Consider the following 19,851-nt stretch of genomic DNA (forward strand, 5'->3'; position numbering starts at 1 on the left):
TTTTTAAGTTTTTATTTATTTATTTGACAGAGAGAGATCACAAGTAGGCAGAGAGAGGGAGGAGGGAGCAGGCTCCCTGCCAAGCAGAGAGCCCGATGTGGGACTTGATCCCAGGACCCTGAGATGATGACCTGAGCCGAAGGCAGAGGTTTAACCCACTGAGCCACCCAGGCGCCCTGTTTGCACATTCTTTTTAAAGTTTGTGCCTATTATTTTATTTTGTTTGCTGCTGTGTAACTGGGATCTTTTCTTCCATTATGTCTTCTAACTGCTTTTTGCTTTTTTTTTTTTTTAAGATTGTATTTATTTATTGACAGAGATTACAAGTAGGCAGAAGGACAGGTGGGGGGTGGGGGGTAGGGGAAAGCAGGCTCCCCACTGAGCAGAGAGCCCGATTCGGGGCTTGATCCAAGGACCCTGAGATCATGACCTGAGCCGAAGGCAGAGGCTTTTAACCCAGTGAGCCACCCAGGCGCCCCTGCTTTTTGCTTTAATGTGTGAAGGCTTTTTCTGTATTTTAACTTGATAAATTTTTTTTTTTCAAAATTCTTTCAAATTCTTTTTGTAGTTTTTATTTTCATCGGTTCTTTGGTGTTTCCTATATGTGTAACATTATCATCTGCAAACAGTTTTTCATTTTCTTTTCTAATATGTGTGCTCTAATTGCTTTCCTTTTTTTTTTTTTAAATAAGGCTCTATTTTTATTTTTTTTATTTTTAAAGATTTTATTTTCTTATTTGACAGACAGAGATCACAACTAGGCAGAGAGGCAGGCAGAGAGAGAGAGAAGCAGGCTCCCCGCTGAACAGAGAGCCCAATGCGGGGCTCGATCCCAGGAGGCTGGGATCATGACCTGAGCCGAAGGCAGAGGCTTTAACCCACTGAGCCACCCAGGCGCCCCAAGACTCTATTTTTAGAGCAATTTTAGATATATAGAAATGTTGAACAGATAGCACAGAGCATTCCCATGTTTTTTAATGGGAAAAACGGGAATTTCTCCTGTTTTTAACGTATTATTTACATTGCTGTTATTTTCTCCTATTATTAACATATTAGCATGTTATGTATGTATGTATGTATGTAATGCATGTATCATACACATGTTATGTATCATACATAGTATGTTATGTATGTATCATGTATCATACATACGTATGATATGTTTGTAACATTTAGTTAACATTGATACATTATTTTTAGCTATAACCTATGGTTTATTCAGATTTCCTTAGTTTTTACCTGATGTCCTTTTTCTGTTTGAGGATCTCATCCAGGATACCATGTTACATTTATTTATTTATTTAGATTTATTCTTTTATTTATTTATTTGGGGGGAGCAGTGGGAGAAGAGAGAATCTCAGGCAGACTCTGTGCTGAGTGTAGAGCCTCAGTGGTTGATGTGGGGCTTGATGTCACAACCCTGAGTTATGACCTGAGCCAAAACCAAGAGTCAGATGCTTAACCATTAAGTGTGCCACCCAGGTGCTCCACCACTTTACTTTTAATTGTCATGTTTCCTGGGCTCCTCTTGGTGCTGACAATTTCTCAGATCTTGTTTTTGATGACTTTGACGTTTTGATGAATGTTGTATATTGTGGGGCACTCCTCTATTGGAATTTGAATTTTTCCCCCCTCATGATTATAAGACAGGGATTTGGGGGGTTTGGGGAGGAAGATCAGAGAGATAAAGCATAATTTTTGTCGCATTTCGTCACAAGGGTACATACTATTAGTATGATTTTTTTTTTAATTTTATTTATTTATTTGAGAGAGAGACAGTGAGAGAGAGCATGAGAAGGGAGAAGATCAGAGGGAGAAGCAGACTCCCAGTAGAGCAGGGAGCCCGATGCGGGACTCGATCCCAGGACTCTGGGATCACGACCCAAGCTGAAGGCAGTCGCCCAACCAACTGAGCCAACCAGGTGCCCCTATTAGTATGATTTTTCACCATTGATTTTGTCCTTGATCACCTTCCTGAGGTAGTCATTGTCAGGTTTCTCCACTATCAAGTTACTCCTTTTCCCTCTTTCCATACTGTACTCTTGGAAGAAAGTTACTATGCACAGCCCACATATAGAGCCCACACTTAAAGTAAGGAATTACATTCTTTTCCTTTAGAGTGGGATATCTACATAATCTATTCAAAATTATTCTACAATGGGATTTTCTTCCGGTCTGTGGTTTATTGGTTATTTCTCTTAATGGTGTTTTTTGCAGAGCAGAAATTTTTAATTTTAATAAGGTCTTACTTACCAATTTTTTCTTTCATGGATTTTGCTTTTGGTGTTATAATTAAAAAGTCACTGTCATACCCAAGTCACCTAGATTTTCTCCTGTGTTACCTTCTACGAGTTTTATAGTTCTGTGTTTCACTGATTTTTTTTTTTTTACTTTTATTATTATTTACCTTCTCTGCTTACTTTACCCTTAAATTGCTCTTCTTTCTGTGGTTGCCAAGGGTGGAAGCTTGGGTGCTTGATTTTACATCTTTCTCTAATATGTACATTCAGTGCCGTAAGTATCCTAAGTTTTGCTTTGGCTTCATCACACAAACTTCGATGTTTTGTTTTTATTTTTATTTACTTCAGTATATTTAAAAATTTATATTGATACTTGGCCCATATATTATTTTAGAAGTATGTTGTTTACTCTAAATATTTTAGGACTTCCCACCTATTTTTTTTTTTAAACTTTTTTTTTTTTTAATTTATTTATTTGTTAGAGAGAGAGCGCGAGGGAGCACAGACAGACAGAGTGGCAGGCAGAGGCAGAGGGAGAAGCAGGCTCCCCGCCGAGCAAGGAGCCCGATGTGGGACTCGATCCCAGGACGCTGAGATCATGACCTGAGCCGAAGGCAGCCGCTTAACCAACTGAGCCACCCAGGCGTCCCCCCACCTATTTTTTGTTACTGATTTCTAATTTAATTCCATTGTGGTCTGAGAGCATTCTTTGTGTGATTTTCTATTGTACATCTGTTAATATGTGTTTTATGGTTTATCTTGGTGAATGGAAAATGTGTATTCTGTTGGATTGTATAAAATATTCAATAAATGTTCATTAGATCCAGTTGACTGATGGTACTGTTCAATTCAACTGTATCTTTACTGAGTTTCTGCCTCCTGGATTTGTTAGTTACTGATAGGGGGATGCTGATTTCTTAATTATAATAGTGGATTTGTCTGTTTCTTTTTGCCGTTTTGTCAGTGTTTCCCTCAAGTGTTTTGACACTCTTTTTTGGGGTTCTGACACATTAAAGATTGTTCTATCTTCTTGGAGAATTGATACTTTTTTCATTATGTAATACCCTCCCTTATGTGTGAGAATTTTTTCTTATTCTTTTTTCTGGCATTAATATAGTGACTCTAGCTTTTTTTTTTGAAAGCATGATACAGCTTTCTCTGTGTCTTTACTTTTCATCTATTGTGTCCTTAGATTTATGGTGGCTTTTTTGTAGACAATGTATTTGGGTCTTCTTGGTTTTTTTTTTTTTTTAAACTCTGTGTCTTATAGTTGGTTTATTTAGACCATTTATATTTAAATCAGTTATTGATGCAGCTTGATTGATATCTACTATATTTGTGACTATTTTATACTTATTCCACATTTTCTTTGGTTCTTTTCTTAATTCCTCGTTTTTCCTGCCTTCTCTGTTTGAAATGATTGGTCAATGTGATTTCATTTTCTTTTCTCTTAGTGTATCTATTATACTTCTTTTAAATATATTTTAAGTGGTTGTCCCAGAGTTTGCAGTACACATTTGCAGCTAATCAAATCTAGTTTTAAATGATAGTATATTGTTTCACAGGTAGTTTAGATACTTTATACAAGAGTATTTCTAATTCTTCCCTTTTCATCTCTTATAACATTGTTCTCATTCATTCCTCTTTTTCGTATGCTATAATCACCAAATACATTGTTGTCATTATTACTTTAAATAGTTTATTCAGTTAAGAATAAGAAGTACAGTTTTTTACTTTATCTTCATTTAATCATCCTCTGACCCTCTTTATGTAGATGAAAGTTTCTGACCCCTATCATTTTACTTCAAAGAACTTCTTTTCACTTTTATGCAAGGCAGACCTACTGGTGACAGATTTCCTCAGGTTTTGTTTTAGGAAGTATTTATTTTTCCTTCACTTCTAAAGGATAGTTTTTCTGGGGATAGAATTTGGGGTTTGTGGTTTTATTCTTTCATTGCTTAGATGCATTACATTCTACTCTTTTCTGAAGTTCAAACTAATTATCCTTGTTCTTGCATAGGTAAGGAGTTTTCCCCACAGGTTTCATTCAAGATGATTTTCTTTTTTTCTTTGGTTTATGGCAGTTTGAATACAATAATTCATCCATGTAGGTTTTTGGTTTTTGTTTGGTTTTGGGGGTTTTTTGGTTTATTTGTTTTATGTATCCTACTTGGTTTTCTCTGAGCTTCCTGGATATGTGGTTTGGTGTCTGTTAATTAGTTTTGGAAAATTCCCAGTCATTATTACTTTCTTCTACTCTTTATTCTCTTTTTTCCTGTTATTGCACTTAAGCAAATGTTGTAGCTTTTGTAATTTTCTCACAGTTCTTTGATATTCTTTTCCTTTAAATTTTTATTTTCTTTTTCAATTTGGGAACTTTCTGCTGACATATCCTTAAGCTCACTTATTCTTTTCTTAGTACATTATGCGTCTACCTTGCATGTTGTCTGCTTTTTCCTTAAGATATTAATTGTGGTTATTTTAAAGTTCTCTGTTCAGTAATTCCAAAATTGGTGTCATGTTTGAACCTTATTCTGATGCTTCCTTTGTCTCTTTTTAAAAAATTTAATTAACTAATTTGTATTAGAGAGGGGAGAGGGGCAGAGGGAGAGAAAGAGAGCATTTTAAGCAGGCTCTGCCCCCAGCAGGACCCTGACTTGGGGATCAGTCTCATAACTCTGAGATTATGACCTGAGCCAAAATTAGGAGTCAGAAGATTAACCAGCTGAGCCACCCAGATCAATTAAGTGTCTGCCTTTGGCTCAGGTCATGATCCCACGGTCCTGGGATCAAGTCCCATGTCAGACTCCTTGCTCAGTGAGGAGTCTGCTTCTACCTCTGCCTGCTCTCCTTCTGCCTGGCACTCCCCCTGCTAGTGCTCTTGCTTTCTCTCTGACAAATAGATTAAAACAAAGAGAGAGAGAAAGCAAGTTGGCATGTCTGGGTGGTTTAATTGGTTAAGTGTCTGCTTCTTGATTTTTGCTCAGGTCATGATCTCATGAGATCAATCCCCAAGTCAGGCTCCACACTCAGTGCAGAGCCTGCTTGAGATTCTCTCCCTCTCCCCCTGCGCCCCTTCCCCCCAGTCTCCCTAAAATAAATAAATAAAATTTTTTTTAAAAATTAAAAAAGAAAGACTTTTCTTGCCCTTTGCCATGCTTTTCAGTTTTTTGTTGGAAGCCAGCTAGGATGTATTGGGTAATGGAAACTGGTAATTAGGCTTTCTAGTTTGAGATTTTGTGTTCTTCAGATTAGAATTTGCGCTCTTATGTTTATTGTAACCCTAAGTGCCAGAAGCATCATTTTCGTTTAGTGTTGTTTCCCTCCCCACCTTTTTTCTTTGTTTTAGTTTTTTGTTTTGTTTTTGTTTTTGTTTGAGTTCCCAAAAAATACTAGATACTAGAGAGTAGTGTCCTGTATCTCTCTCAGTTGTAACTTATGCTGCTATACATTGCTCCTGTTGTGATGATTAAGTGAGGTTGGGGAACAGTTCTCTAATCTTGGTATTAAATCCCAGTTTTTTGTTTTTTTGTTTTTTTTTAAAGATTTTTATTTATTTATTTGTTTGACAGACAGAGACCACAAGTAGAGAGGCAGGCAGAGAGAGAGGAGGAAGCAGGCTCCCCGCTGAGTAGCGAGCCCGATGTGGGGCTCGATCCCAGGACCCTGAGATCATGACCTGAGCTGAAGGCAGAGGTTTTAACCCACTGAGCCACTCAGGCACCCCTTAAATCCCAGTTTTGGTTTTGTTTGTTTGTTTGTTTGTTTGTTTTTAATCCCACTTTTAACTGGGACTGAGTCCCTAGACTCTTATTTTCAAGATGTTTCTTAGCCTTTTCCCCCTTCCCCTTATGTGAGAAAGGAAGACTGGAGAGGGCTAGGGTTATCTAATTGCTCTTCCCTAGATAGGGTAAGTGTTTGGTAAAGTAGTTGCCTTTAGAAGGCTGGGGCTTCTGTTATGAAGAAAACCCTGGGAATATTTTAAAAAATATTTGCTTTTTCCCTACCTAAACCCACAAAAGTGTGGGGGATCCCTAAGACCGTGCCTCCAGTAGTTTCTAACTCATAAGGTAGTCCACATTCAGCCTCCCGAGATTTGTCAAAGTGACATTTTAATTATTCCTATCAGTTATTGTCTCCAGTGGCTTCTGCTCTGGGTAAACTGATCCTACCTGTGATTCTGTCTTTACCTCTCTCTCCAGATTACATGGTTGTGGTTTCCTCAGTAACTTCAGCTCTTTGAAGGACCTAAGAAAAGTCCTTGATTTTTAGTTCATTGCTTTTGTCTTGTCTAGATGGGAGTGATAGACAGCTTTTACGGGTTTTGTGTTTTGGAGCTGAATCTGGAAGTCCCTTTGCTTTCCCTATTAAAATTATATTGGCAGATACCTTCATTATAAGGTTAATAGTTGTGATAAAGGGCACCTTTGTCCTTGATTTTGGCAGAAACGTTTCTAGTATTTAAGTGTTAAAAAAGTGCTAGTTTTTGTTTCTGTGTTTTATATATACATAAAATCAAGTTAAAGATATATATGTCATTTTTGTAAGATTGAGTGCTTTTATTATGATTGAGTGTTGAACTTTATCAAATGCTTTTTTGAGGCATCTGTGGAAATGATCATATAACCTTTTTTTAGATCTATTATTATGATATTGTATTAATGGGGGACCTAATAATGAAGCACCCTTACATTTTTGGAATAATGCATACTAGGTTTTGATTTTTAATGCTGTAGTTTTTTATTTTCTAGCACTTTTTATAGGATTTTCATAAGATTTTTTATATCATTATAACTGAAGTTCATAATTTACTGTGTGTTTCTGTTAGTGGTCTTTATCAGGTTTGATATCACTCTTTATGCTAGCTTCATTAAAACATGCTTTTATCTTACTATGTTCTTGAATAGGTTATATTGGGTCTATTCTTTTTCAATGTTTTGATAGATTTCCTTCTGAAACCATCTATACTTATTGTTTTTTTATGGTTGAATTCTGATAGCTCTTTCTTGCGTGGAAATTTCTCTCTTGACTTTCTGTGTCTACTGGGGTCAGTGTTCATAGGTGTTTGATCTCAGTTCTACCCTAAGGTTTTGTGGCATATTTTATGCATACACATGTGTACACACAAAATCTGTACATGTGTACACACAAAAAAGGTCAGCTTTTTTCTTTGGTCTTCTATTAAAATAAGTTTGTTTTGGCATTTAGGATGGTTGTGCCTTTTTATTGTTTTGTTTTTGTTCTTGTTTTTGTTGGGTTTTTTTTCCCTTCAATTCAGTCTCTTTAATGTATCATTCTTGTTCTGTTTCTTGGTTGTTGTTGTTGTTGTTGTTGTTTTAAGATTTTATTTATTTGAGGAGAGAGGTTGAGCAGGTGGAGGGACAGAGGGAAACAGAGGGGGAGAAACAGACTCCTTGCTAAGTGAGGAACCTAGCATGGGGCTTAATCCTAGGACCCTGAGATCAGGACCTGAGCTGAAGTCAGACACCTAACTGCTTAACCAACTGAGCCACCCAGGTGCCTCTAATACAACACTCTTAAAACTCCCTGAGGAAGTTAGCTGGAGACCTCCTCTTCTCTCTCTCTCTCTCTCTCTCTCTCTCTCTCTCTCTCTCCCCCCAGCATCTAATTTTAAGTGATGATCTTTTCTGTTTTTCTCCCATTTTTTGATAGAGCTATCCTTTCTGCTTTGTTAGAGAACATTTTTACATACTGTTATGTCAGTCTTCTCTTCCTGGTTGATTTTAGTTGTATAGTAAAGTGTCTTTAGTTCACATGACCAGTATATCCTGAAGCTTTTTGAGTTATCTCTTGGATACATCTAGTTTGTTCTTTAGTAGGTTTCTTAGGAAGGATTCAAGGAACTTTTACATGTTAGCTAATCTGTGCCTTTAAACTTAAAAGGACAGTTCTAGTTATAACACGCATATGTGCTTGGATGTCTTAAAATTTTTGTTTCATTTTATCTGAGTATAAAACAGCTGTTGTGAAGTTTCTTGACAGTATAATTTTATTCTGAACGAGCGCACCAGCAGATGGAGGAGCAGAGGGAGAGGGAGAAGCAGACTCCCTGCTGAGCCGGGAGCCTGGGTGTCGGCCTCCATCCCAGGACCCTGAGGTCATGCACCACCCAAGCTGAAGTCAGATGCTTAACCAACTGAGTCATCCAGGTGCCCCAATACTACAGTCTTCTTTTTCTTATAAGTAACTTGGTCTTTTTACCTGGATGGGTAAATAACTTAAGAAAAAAAAGTTTTAAGTCTAATAATTTGTATTAGGAATATACTGGGTTGAATTTCCCTAATATAGCGCTTTCTTTCAGTGTGTAGATTGAGGTCTTATTTTAGGAAGATTTGCTTGCAGCACAGTTTGAAATACCTGTCTGGTTCCAATTATATACTTATTGAATCACCTACTTATTGAATCACCTATACATCTGTTTCATTATGTTTACTCACTTTCTAATCTGCTTTTTCTTTATTAGGCTTTTTTTTTTTAGCAGCAGGGGGAGAAGGGAGTCTATTCTTTTATTGTGTGGGTGTTTAAGACTTTATTTATTTATTTGAGAGGGAGGGAGAGAAAGTGCTGGCCTGAGCTGTGGGAGATCCGGGAAGGGACAGAGGAGGAGGGAGAGACAAGCACACTCAGTGATGAGCTCAGAACGCTACGCACCCACCCAGGGCTCAGTCTCATAACCCTGAGATCATGACCTGAGCCAAAATCAAAAGAGTTGGCTGCTCAACTGACTGTGCCACCCAGGTGCCCTGTTGGGAATTTTTTGATTACTGATTCAGTTTCATTGCTGATAATTTGTTTATGAGGTTATACGATTGTAGGAATTTATCCATTTCTTCTGGGTTGTCCAGTTTGTTGGCATATAATTTTCATAACGTTCTCTTACAGTCCTTTGTATTTCTAATGTGTCAGTTATTTTTCCTCTTTTATTTCTGATTTTATTTGTGTCCTCTTTTTGTCTGATGAGTCTGGCTAAAGGTTTATAAATTTTGTTGACTTTTTCAAAGAACCAGCTCCTAGTTTCATTGACCTTTTTTATTGTTGTTTTTTCTTTTGGTTTGTTTTGTTTGTTCCTCCTCTAATCTTTATCATTTCTTTCTTCAGATTTTGGGTTTTCGTTGGAAAGTCATAATAGTGCTTCCTATTTTCTAGTCATAATATTTCTGAGCTGTTGTAATTTTGACTTACTGTTCCTTATTAAACTTCAACTATTTTTTAAATTTCTTTTAGGTTATGTTGAAATAATAGTCATGTTTATCTTTTTTGTGGTTACATTTTTCTCACATTTTTATTATCTGTTAGAGCATTATTTGTTTCGCATTTGATATTTTTCCTAAAATATATTATTGTAGGCTTTCATTTTTTTTTTTTTTAGATTTTTTTTAAAAATTTGTTTATTTGACAGAGATCACAAGTAAGCAGAGAGGCAGGCAGAGACAAGAAAGCAGACTCCCTGCTGAGCAGAGAGCCCGATGCGGGGCTCGATCTCAGGACCCTGGGATCATGACCTGAGCCAAAGGCAGAGGCTTTAACCCACTGAGCCACCCAGGTGCCCCTGTAGGCTTTCATTTTAATTTCTAGTGTTTAAACAGGTTTAAACCTGTTTAAACAGGTTTGGTTTTCAGGTAGTTTTAAAGGAAGAACTTCTGTAGGTAGAAGGGATGTGGTTTTTGAGCTTTGTGAACTATTTAAAGAAATTTGGACTTTGGAGCTTTTTGCCTTCATAACTGTGTTTTCCAGGAGCCTGGAAACTATGCATTCTTGAAGAGTCACCTTTAAATGTATTTTGCTGTTGTACTTTTGAGGTCTATGTGACTTAGATCTCTGCCCACCAAGACTCTGAATCTTCTCTCTCCTGGGTTGACAATTTTTATGCTTTGCTTAATTAGTTCTCTCTTCTCTGTAGTTTCATTTCAGAGTGGGTCTCTCGTCTTCTAAAAGGAGAGAATGTTTGTGTTTGTGGGATAGTTCTGAAATCCTCTTATAATCTAGAATCGCCTTTTTTTTTTTTTTAATGTTTTCAGCCTCCTACAGATTTTCTGCCTTTTTTTGCAATTACCTCATCTTGGAGCCTATGAGAATATTATCTGACTTTATCCAGTTCTCAGATTTCCTTGGTCAGATTATTTTCTATTGCTAGAATTTTAAACTTGTTGGTTCCTCTCTTTTTTTTTTTTTGAAGATTTTGCTTACTTATTTTTGAGAGGGAGAGGGAGTGCGTGCACATGAGGTGGGTAGACCTTTAAATGAGAATAGTTAGCACTTTTTCAGAGGGTTGTGGTTTTTTTTTAACCATCCCAAGTAAAAGAACTCCCCTGCTCTATGTCAGTTCCTTGTTTCTTTTATAACGCTTTTTATAGTTTATAATCATCTTGTTTACAACTCTGTTTATTTTCAGGTGCTTCTTATTTGAACATTAGCATCACAGTTGGGGATCCTGTCTTATTTTACATATCACTGTATTCCTAGAGCCCAGCATATGTTTGGCATATAGAACTCAGTAAATGTTGAATTAAGTAACTTCAGTTTACAGCAGGCCCCCTCTCCACTATGGTTCTGTGTGAAAATTGGGAAGGAAGTATTTGGGAAGGAGTCAAAACCTCTAAGTATGTACAGGTATAAGTGGTTTTTGGAGAAGCTATAATTTTTATTGTATGCTCTTTAGCTCTATAGCTGTGGATATTCAGAATTGATTTTAGTTGATTTCTATTTTTGCATTTGAATTACTTTTTTATTGAATAATTCTTTGTCTCCTAAGTTTTATGCTATCTCCATTTATTGTTTATTAAAAAATAGAACTTAATGTTTTTGGCCCCAGGTACCCATTCTTGTACCATTATGGTGGTAACCCAGCAGTGTTCACACGTAATGGAAGCTCTGTTATAATCAGTGGGTTGTGTGTTGTTACTCACTGCTATGTAGGAAGAGGATTATACATGATACCTTGAATAAAGGATGTAAAAGGCTTTTCATAGGATTGTAGAATGTTAGCTTGGTCTCATGAGTGGTGTTTTCTAGAATTGTGCAATGCATCTGCTCTGATTAGAGCCGGAAGAAACTTGAGACCAAGGAATTTAACCTTTCCCTTTGCACTGAAGATGAAGGAATTAAAACCCGGAGAGATTATGTGACAAGCTTAACCCAACCATTTAGTGGCCAACCTCCATAATCTTATGATTCCTAGTCAAAGTTTTAATCTTCTAGCTTCATTTTATCACGTCATTTAACAAAAAGGGGCACAGGTTTTAGTACGGTTTTTTTTTAACTACAAAAAGGAAAATATTCCAGACTTGAATCCTTAAATACTCTGCTTGACTGACCTTTTCACATCAAAATTAGAGGTAGCTTTTGAGTATCTAAAACTCTCAATTTAAATTCGACTGGACTTACTGATAAGTATCCTGAGCATCCATTAGCAGAAAAAAAATGTTAAATGTTCCATTTTTTTTTGCCCAAGTGCTGCTTTTTATATTTATTTTAAGTGTTCTTAAGAGCAGTGATTTAAAAGTTATTGCCAAGTAGGCTTAGGGTTTGAGAATATTTAATCAAAAAAAGATTTTTAATTTGCTTACTTGAACTCAAAATGTCTGGTAAATTATCTTTTCATGATGAATTTTAATAGGTTGTTTCTGATGTTATTTGGCAGTATATATTTAGTACATTTAAAAATAGGCAAAATAGAGACATAACTTGGAAAAGGCTAACATTGTATTTCATATTTCATTTGTCCATGTATTTCACTGTAAATTTCTATAGTCCTAAGTGAAGAATTCAGTTACAGCTTTGTCTTTGTATTCTGTGTCTAAGAAACTTAATGTGGTTCATTTTTATTGTCTTCAGTTTTCATCCTGCATTGGTAGGAATGAAAATGTGTATTTTAAAATTAAAATGCACATTTTAGAAGAACTGGTCAAAATGGGAAATCATTTTAGTCCTCAACCCATCTTCCTTATTAGTTCCTCTTGACCAGTTCTCAGTTATTATTTGCATTTTGTATTTTAAATATATTTTAGAATGGCAGGTACCTTCCCTTAGTAGATTAATTTTATTATTTGAGTCATATAGTTTATATACTGAATTGGGTCTTCTGTAACTTTTTTTCTTTGCTTGTCATTTATTTTTTTGGACAATAGTAAAAATGTGAAAACTGGTCATTAAATATCTAGAAGGGTGTTGGGTCACACATTTCTTTGGTTGGCAGAAACAGAGCCTCCTGGCAACTGGAACTTAAGCCATGTTGTTGCTACCTGGAGTCACTTCTTTTTTATGTCTGCTACGTTCTTATCTTACTACTAACTAAGTTATTCTTTCTCTTCTCCCTCTCATTCTTACTCTGTATATCTTTTTGCTGCTTCAGTGGTTCTGTTTACCTATACTTTTTTTTTTTTTTTTTTTTGGTCTTACACTTTTCTTACTGGCCCATCGCCATTTCCTATCATTGGTCACTAGCTAGACTTTTAGATAGTTTAGATAGTTGTTAGGGAAAGTCACAGGTGTAAAACATCACTATCTAGGATTGCCCCTTCAGCAGAGGCTGTAGATGGGATAGTTCCCCTTTTAGAAACCAGAGATAGAGAACTGGAATTGTGCTTGACGTGTACTGTGAGAGGTTAATGTCTATTGCTTAGTCCTGAGAATTAGAAGAAGGAAGACTATTATTATATCAGTAGTGGTGATGGGCTTTATAAGGTCTTTGGAAAGTACACCAGAAAGATAGTGAAAAAGAACAGGTTTTATAGAATGCTTCCGTAGTGGCTCTGTTACTGTAGGTGAAGGGCTCTTACTAATTAATAGTCACTGCCCTGAACTAGTTTCTCATTTGCTTTAAAGGAACATCTGGGAGGGAGAATTAAAAACAATCTACAATCAACTTAAAGCTTTGGGAGATGATCTCTTTCTTAAAAATTTTAAGAGCCAGGGGCACCTGGGTGGCTCAGTGGGTTAAGCCTCTGCCTTCAGCTCAGGTCGTGATCTCAGGGTCCTGGGATCGAGCCCCGCAATGGGCTCTCTGCTCAGCAGGGAGCCTGCTTCCCCCTCTCTCTGCCTGCCTCTCTGTCTGCCTCTCTGCCTACTTGTGATCACTCTCTCTCTGTCAAATAAATAAATAAAATCTTAAAAAAAATTTTTTTAAGAGCCAATAAGCTCTTATTATTTGCTTCTGCATCTCCTTTGTCTCTAAAAAGAAAGAAATGTTGAGCCTGATTTTGATCATCGGATCTTAATGTAGTCAGTTTGCCACAAATAAGGAAAGTTTGTCGCCATCTCTACTGTAATGTTTTTATGATAATTATTTTTACTGTTTATATAAATAATTTTATTACAAAAATCTGAACAATATGACAAATAGAAAATTAGTAAAATCCCTGAATAATACTTATGCTTCATCTTAGGATTATTATATTTGTGCTTGCTTTATATTATTTGATATGAATTGGATCATACTATACATGCTTGTAAATTGTATATAGATATATAAATAATAGGTTTTTAAAATAGCAATAGAATCATATGTGCTTCTTTGTATGTTACATTGCAGAAATGTCTCCAAGTTAGCTGACATAGACCTAAATATTCTTTAATAGCAGTATGATGTTCCATGGTTTATATGTTCTGTAATTTATTTAATCTTTTCTCTAGCACTATAAAAAATGCGTTAAACAGACTTATATGTACTAGTCTTTCTATGTATTTCCTTATGTATTGATGATTTCTTTTTTTTTTTTAAGATTATTTATTTATTTATTTCAGACATCGATCACAAGTAGGCAGAGAGGCAGGCAGAGAGAGGAAGGGAAGCAGGCTCCCTGCTGAGCAGAGAGCTTGACGTGGGGCTGGATCCCAGGACCCTGGGATCATGACCTAAGCCAAAGGCAGAGGTTTTAACGCACTGAGCCACGCAGGCGCCCCTGATGATTTCATTTTTATGGGATGGATTCTGATATGAGAGTGCTAAACAAAAGAATATGTACATTGAAAGTTTGTGGGGTTTTTAAAAATTTTCATTTTTTTTTTTTGAAGATTTTATTTATTTATTTGACAGATCACAAAGAGGCAGAGAGGCAGGTGGGGGGTGGGCGGGAAGCAGTCTCCCCACTGAGCAGAGAGCCCGATGTGGGGCTCCATCCCAGGACCCTGGGATCATGTCCTGAGCTGAAGGCAGAGGCTTTAACCTATTGAGCCACCCAGGCACCCCGAAAGTTTGTGGGTTTTTTAAAATTTTTTGGGTTTTTGTTTTTTTTTTTTCCCTTAGAGAGAGAGAGAGCAGGGGGAGGGGCTCGGGAGAGGGAGAATGAGATTCCAAGCCGACTCATCATCGGGCATGGAGCTCATTTAGGGTTCAGTCTCACAACCCCAAGACCATGACCTAAGCCAAAACCAAGAGTTGGACACCCGACCAACTGAGCCACCCAGGCGCCCCTGTACATTGAAAGTCTAATAGATGCTGCACATTGACTTTCCATGTCCATCTTTTTTACCTGATTTCCTGATTGTAGGCATCTAATTTAACCAATTTGATGGGTGAAAATCTTACTCTTAATTTTTTTCCCTGCAAACAAAATACAGGAATTTAGAGAAATTTTTGTAAGTGTTTACTGGCTGTCTTAATGATTTTGGTAACATGCATTCTGCTTATTTTTCATTGTGTTTGTCTTATTTTCAATGTGAAACAATAGTTGTAAGCATTTTTTTCTATTGTTTCTGGTTTTTCTTTAAGGTGTTTTTCATAATTCAAAAGTTTTTTTATAATCTAATAGCTATCTTTTCTTTTACATCTTCTGTATTTCTTGGCAAAAAGATCTTTCCAACACTTTTGGTTGTCTGTATTAGCCCCTGAATACTTTTCCTAATATTTTTATATATATGTATGTATATTTAAATTGTTAACTGGGATTAATTTCATATAAGAGTTAACTTGTTTTCTCCCAACAGATAATTCAGTTGTATAAACATCATTTAATAACTATCATTTCCCACTGAAATAAAATATCCCCTTAATCAAATAGTAAGTTCTAGTCTATACTAGGCTCAATTTCTAGGTTTTTTTTCCCTCTGAACTAGGTCTGTACCTATGCCATTCCCTACTGTTTTTAATTATAGGGACTTGAAGGGCTTATAAAAACTGATAACATGACCTTTCTCGCTCTTCTTTTTTATGTTTTCTTGGCTTTTTTTGTGCATTTATTCTCCTGTATAAATTATTGTACATTGTGTACTCTTTGGGTAAAGCTTTCCATACCTCAGATAGTAGGCTGGAGGTCTTTTTCTGTGTTGTTGGTTCTCTGTGGGTTACCAGGAAACACCTCTCAGTATCTGGATATCCTCAGCTAAGAGGGCAAGTACAGTCTCAACTTCAGTGGTAAAGGGAACCAAGTCTACCAGGTTAGCTCTTTCTAAAGCTCTTTGTTGGCCAGGGAGACTTGCAGATTGTCCCAGAAATGCTCATGCAGTTGATACCTTTGTTTTTGGGAGAGAACTGTCCATGGATCTCTTGGTTTTCCTATGGCCAAGCTTTTGTCGTGGTTCTAAAACTTCTGATTCTGGTGTCGGTCACCTGCTGAGCTCAGGAGAGGTACCTAATAGTTGACCTAGTGTTGGGACTGGAGGTTATCAGGAATATCTTCAAGCATCCATCTATCCAAATCCCCGCAGGCTAACCTCACTTTATTTCTGATTTGTATTTTAGTTCTCATTTGTTTATTTAAAGATTTTTTTTTTTTTTTGACAGAGAGAGATCACAGTAGACAGAAAGGCAGGCAGAGAGAGAGGGAGAGAGGGAAGCAGGCTCCCCGCTGAGCAGAGAGCCCGATGTAGGGCTCGATCCCAGGACCCTGGGATCATGACCTGAGCCGAAGGCAGCGGCTTAACCCACTGAGCCACCCAGGCGCCCCTCTCATTTGTTTATTTAAAAAAGACTTTTTTAAAGTAATCTCTCCAGTCAACATGGGGCTCAAACTCACAACCCCAAGATCAAGTTGCATGCTCCGCCGACTGAGCCAGCCAGGCGCCCCATTTCTCATTTATTTTTATTTCAATTTAATATAAGCTTTAAGTTACAGGTAATAAGTACAAGTAATATATCTAATGCTTTGATGGATCTACTTTAATTTTTTTTCTTTGTAGTGCTACCTATTTGTTTATATCATTATCAAATATTTATTAAGCATTTAGCCTTGGAGTTAGGCATATGAGGATGAATACCACCCAGTCCCTATTTTCTCAGAAACATTTTACATGGTCTTTCACTTCTTTCCTTAAAGTATTTTCACTTGGCATACATACTTCCTGGGTTTCTGTTTTCTTCATCTTTGTCCCTTTTTAGTTTCCTTTTCTCAACTTTTCTTATCTAGACCCCCAACATGATGGACCCCCGCCCCCCCCCTCCGAGCTTAATGAGACCATTGGCTTTTCTAGCTCCATTTCATTCCTTAGGTCACCCATTCAGTGTCATGGCTTTAAATATTTTAGCTATGTTGTACTGGTATCCCTAAAGATACATGTATTTTTTGGTACTGGCATTTCCCCTGAACTTTAGCTTCAGATACCCAACTGTTGAATCTCCAAAAGGCTGTTTAATAAGCATGTCAAAATTCACGAGACCACAACATATTGCAACTGTTTGCCCCCTTGACTTTGCATGTAGTGGACCATCTGCTCACTTATGACTGGTTAGCTCCCTCATGTCATTTGTTAACATGAATGATTTTTGTGGTCCCACTCTATCTTAGTTTAAATTTGTGAGATTTTCTTTCATGCTTTATAACATTCATGTCAAAGTGACTTTTTAAAAATCCTAGCTTTTTAGCTTTGGCTTTTTTTTTTTTTTAAAGATTTTATTTATTTATTTGACAGACAGAGATCACAAGTAAGAAGAGAGACAGGCAGAGAGAGAGGAGGAAGCAGGCTCCCCGCTGAGCAGAGAGCCCGATGCGGGGCTCCATTCTAGGACCCTGGGATCATGACCTGAGCCGAAGGCAGAGGCTTTAACCCACTGAGCCACCCAGGCGCCCCTAGCTTTAGCTTTTAACTATGGTATTTTCATGTAGGGTTGTCTTCATTTTGTGTTTTTTAATTCTTTTTTTTTTTTTAAGATTTTATTCATTTATTTGACAGAGAGAGATCACAAGTAGGCAGAGAGGCAGGCAGAGAGCAGAAGGGAAGCAGGCTCCCTGCTGAGCAGAGAGCCTGATGCGGGGCTGGATCCCTGGAGCCTGGGATCATGACCTGAGCCGAAGGCAGAGGCTTTAACCCACTGAGCCACGCTGGCGCCACCCCTATAATTCATTCTTAAAACACTTCTTTGAGGCACCTGGGTGGCTCAGTTGGTTGAGTGTCCAGCTTTTGTTTTCCGCTCACGTCATTATCTCAGGATTATGAGATTGAGCCCTGCGTTGGGTTCTGTTGCTCAGCATAGAGTCTACTTGAGATTTTCTCTCCCTCTCCCCCTTCCCCCTGCTAAATAAGTAAGTAAGTAAGTAAATAAATAAATAAATAAATGAAATCTTTGCAAAATCCACCTTTTCTACTGATTATGAAAATATGTGTTAATTTTAGAAAGCTAGAAATGTACAAAAGGGCAAAAAAGTATCTCATTGAAAGTGGCATTGACAATTTAGTATATGCTCTTTGTCTTTCTCTCCATGCATGAATATTATTACTTACAACAATGATTCATGATTCATCATATATATACTATAAACTACTTTTTTCTCTTCAGTTAGTGTAGTGAACAATTTTCAATTACATTTAAAGTTAGATTATAGAACATGAGTACAGGGTATTCTGTAACACAAGTATGTAATAATTTGTCTAATTAATTCCTGATTGTGACAGAATTTGGTTGCTTGCAATTTGCTATTACAAACTGTGCTGTGATGAATGTAGATGATTTACATACCCTGGATTATTTTTTAGGTTAAGTTCCAAGAAGTGGAAATAATTCTCAGGCTGTATAGTGTAGTAATTAAGAGCATTGGCTTTGGAGTTAGACTGCCTCAGAGTAAAATCCTCACTTCTAAGGTGTATGTATATTTAGGCAAGTTAATTTCTCTCTCTCATTTCTTAATCTGTACATTGAAGATAATAATAGTTTAGCACTTCTTAGGCATATGTATATTTAGGCAAATGAATTTATCTCTCTCATTTCTTAATCTGTGCTCCAGCCTTATCTTTTGAATTACCTGCTCCAATCCTAGAACCAGCAATTTCCCCTAGAATCCCTGTTTTCTTTTCTTAGGGGATGCTGGGTGGAAACCAAGACCTGGGTGCTGGGTGTGCTCATTGCTGCTGGGGTGTCACCACTTCTAGTTCCACTTAGTGAACAGAACTAACAAATACTATTTGTGTGTTGTTTGTGCATGTATGCACATACATATCTGTAATTATTTTCATATCTTTTTATCTGTGTCCATATTAAACTAAACATTAGTTCAAGTGATGTCCAGTCCACAGGGCTCATTCTAACCTTACTCCCTTTGCTTTTCTATAACTTTCCACACCGAAGTGAAAAGCTTGATTCCACCATCTGCCATCTATTTATTTGTTAAACCCCAGTATACATGTGAACTGATTCAGAATTAACCAATATCTCTGTGAAAAACAACTTTACCAAATACAGTACAGTTTTTAAACTTTTTTTTTTTTTTAAGATTTTATTTATTTATTTGACAGACAGAGATCACAAGCAGGCAGAGAGTCAGGCAGAGAGAGAGGAAGGGAAGCAGGCTCCCTGTAGAGCAGAGAGCCCGATGCGGGGCTCGATCCCAGGTCCCTGGGATTATGACCTGAGCTGAAGGCAGAGGCTTTAACGCACTGAGCCACCTAGGCGCCCCTACAGTACAGTTTTTATGTGTAGTTCCATTTTTCTTTATCCTTATGGTTTCTGGTGAAAGCACCATCTTCCAAAGTTACTTATATCACTTCCTTTTTTCACCCACGGTTCTTCTTTTGACCTTGTGCTTTAAAGACTTCTTAATATAGGGGCTCCTGGGTGACAGAGTCTGTTAAGCATCTGACTCTTGGTTTAGGCTCAGGTCATGATCTCTTAGTGTCATGAGATTAAGCCTGTGTCAGGCTCCATGCTCAGTGTGGAGTCTGCTAAAGTTTCTCTCTCCCTCTCTCTCTGTCCCTGCTCTCACCCACTCTCTTTCTTTCTCTCAAATAAATAAATCTTTTTTTTTTAAAAAGGGCTTCTTAATCCAAAGATTGATTGTATGCACATACATATACATACATGATGTTGCATATAATACATATATAACATACCTATATGTAGTATATAACATATAACTGTGTGCAATATAATAATATATCTAATATGTATAAATGGAATTTATTTATTCTTAGGTATTTTATTTTCTTACCTTAAATTTCTAAATACACCCGTTCACTTTGGCACTTCGGTATGAAGTAGAAGTATATTTTTTCTTGCTTTTCTCTCATATTTTTTAGATCTTAGATATACTAGAATTTTTCAGTTTCTAATTCTGTTTAATTGTCTCTTTTTGTTTAAGTTCCAGACATTATACAACTTTATGATAATTTCAGCATCTGGTAGATTATTCCTCTTTTTGCATATTTTCATATTCACTTATAATTT

At 36.9% G+C, this 19,851-nt stretch overlaps 1 protein-coding gene across 2 annotated transcripts in view; it reads left to right on the top strand.

Annotated features, from left to right (window-relative positions):
- MKLN1 (muskelin 1) overlaps positions 1-19,851 on the top strand; it is a 182,181-nt gene that overhangs the window by 27,602 nt on the left and 134,728 nt on the right. The window lies entirely within an intron of this gene.

Source organism: Martes martes (assembly GCF_963455335.1).
Source record: "Martes martes genome assembly, chromosome: 11".
In the NCBI taxonomy this organism is placed as follows: domain Eukaryota; kingdom Metazoa; phylum Chordata; class Mammalia; order Carnivora; family Mustelidae; genus Martes; species Martes martes.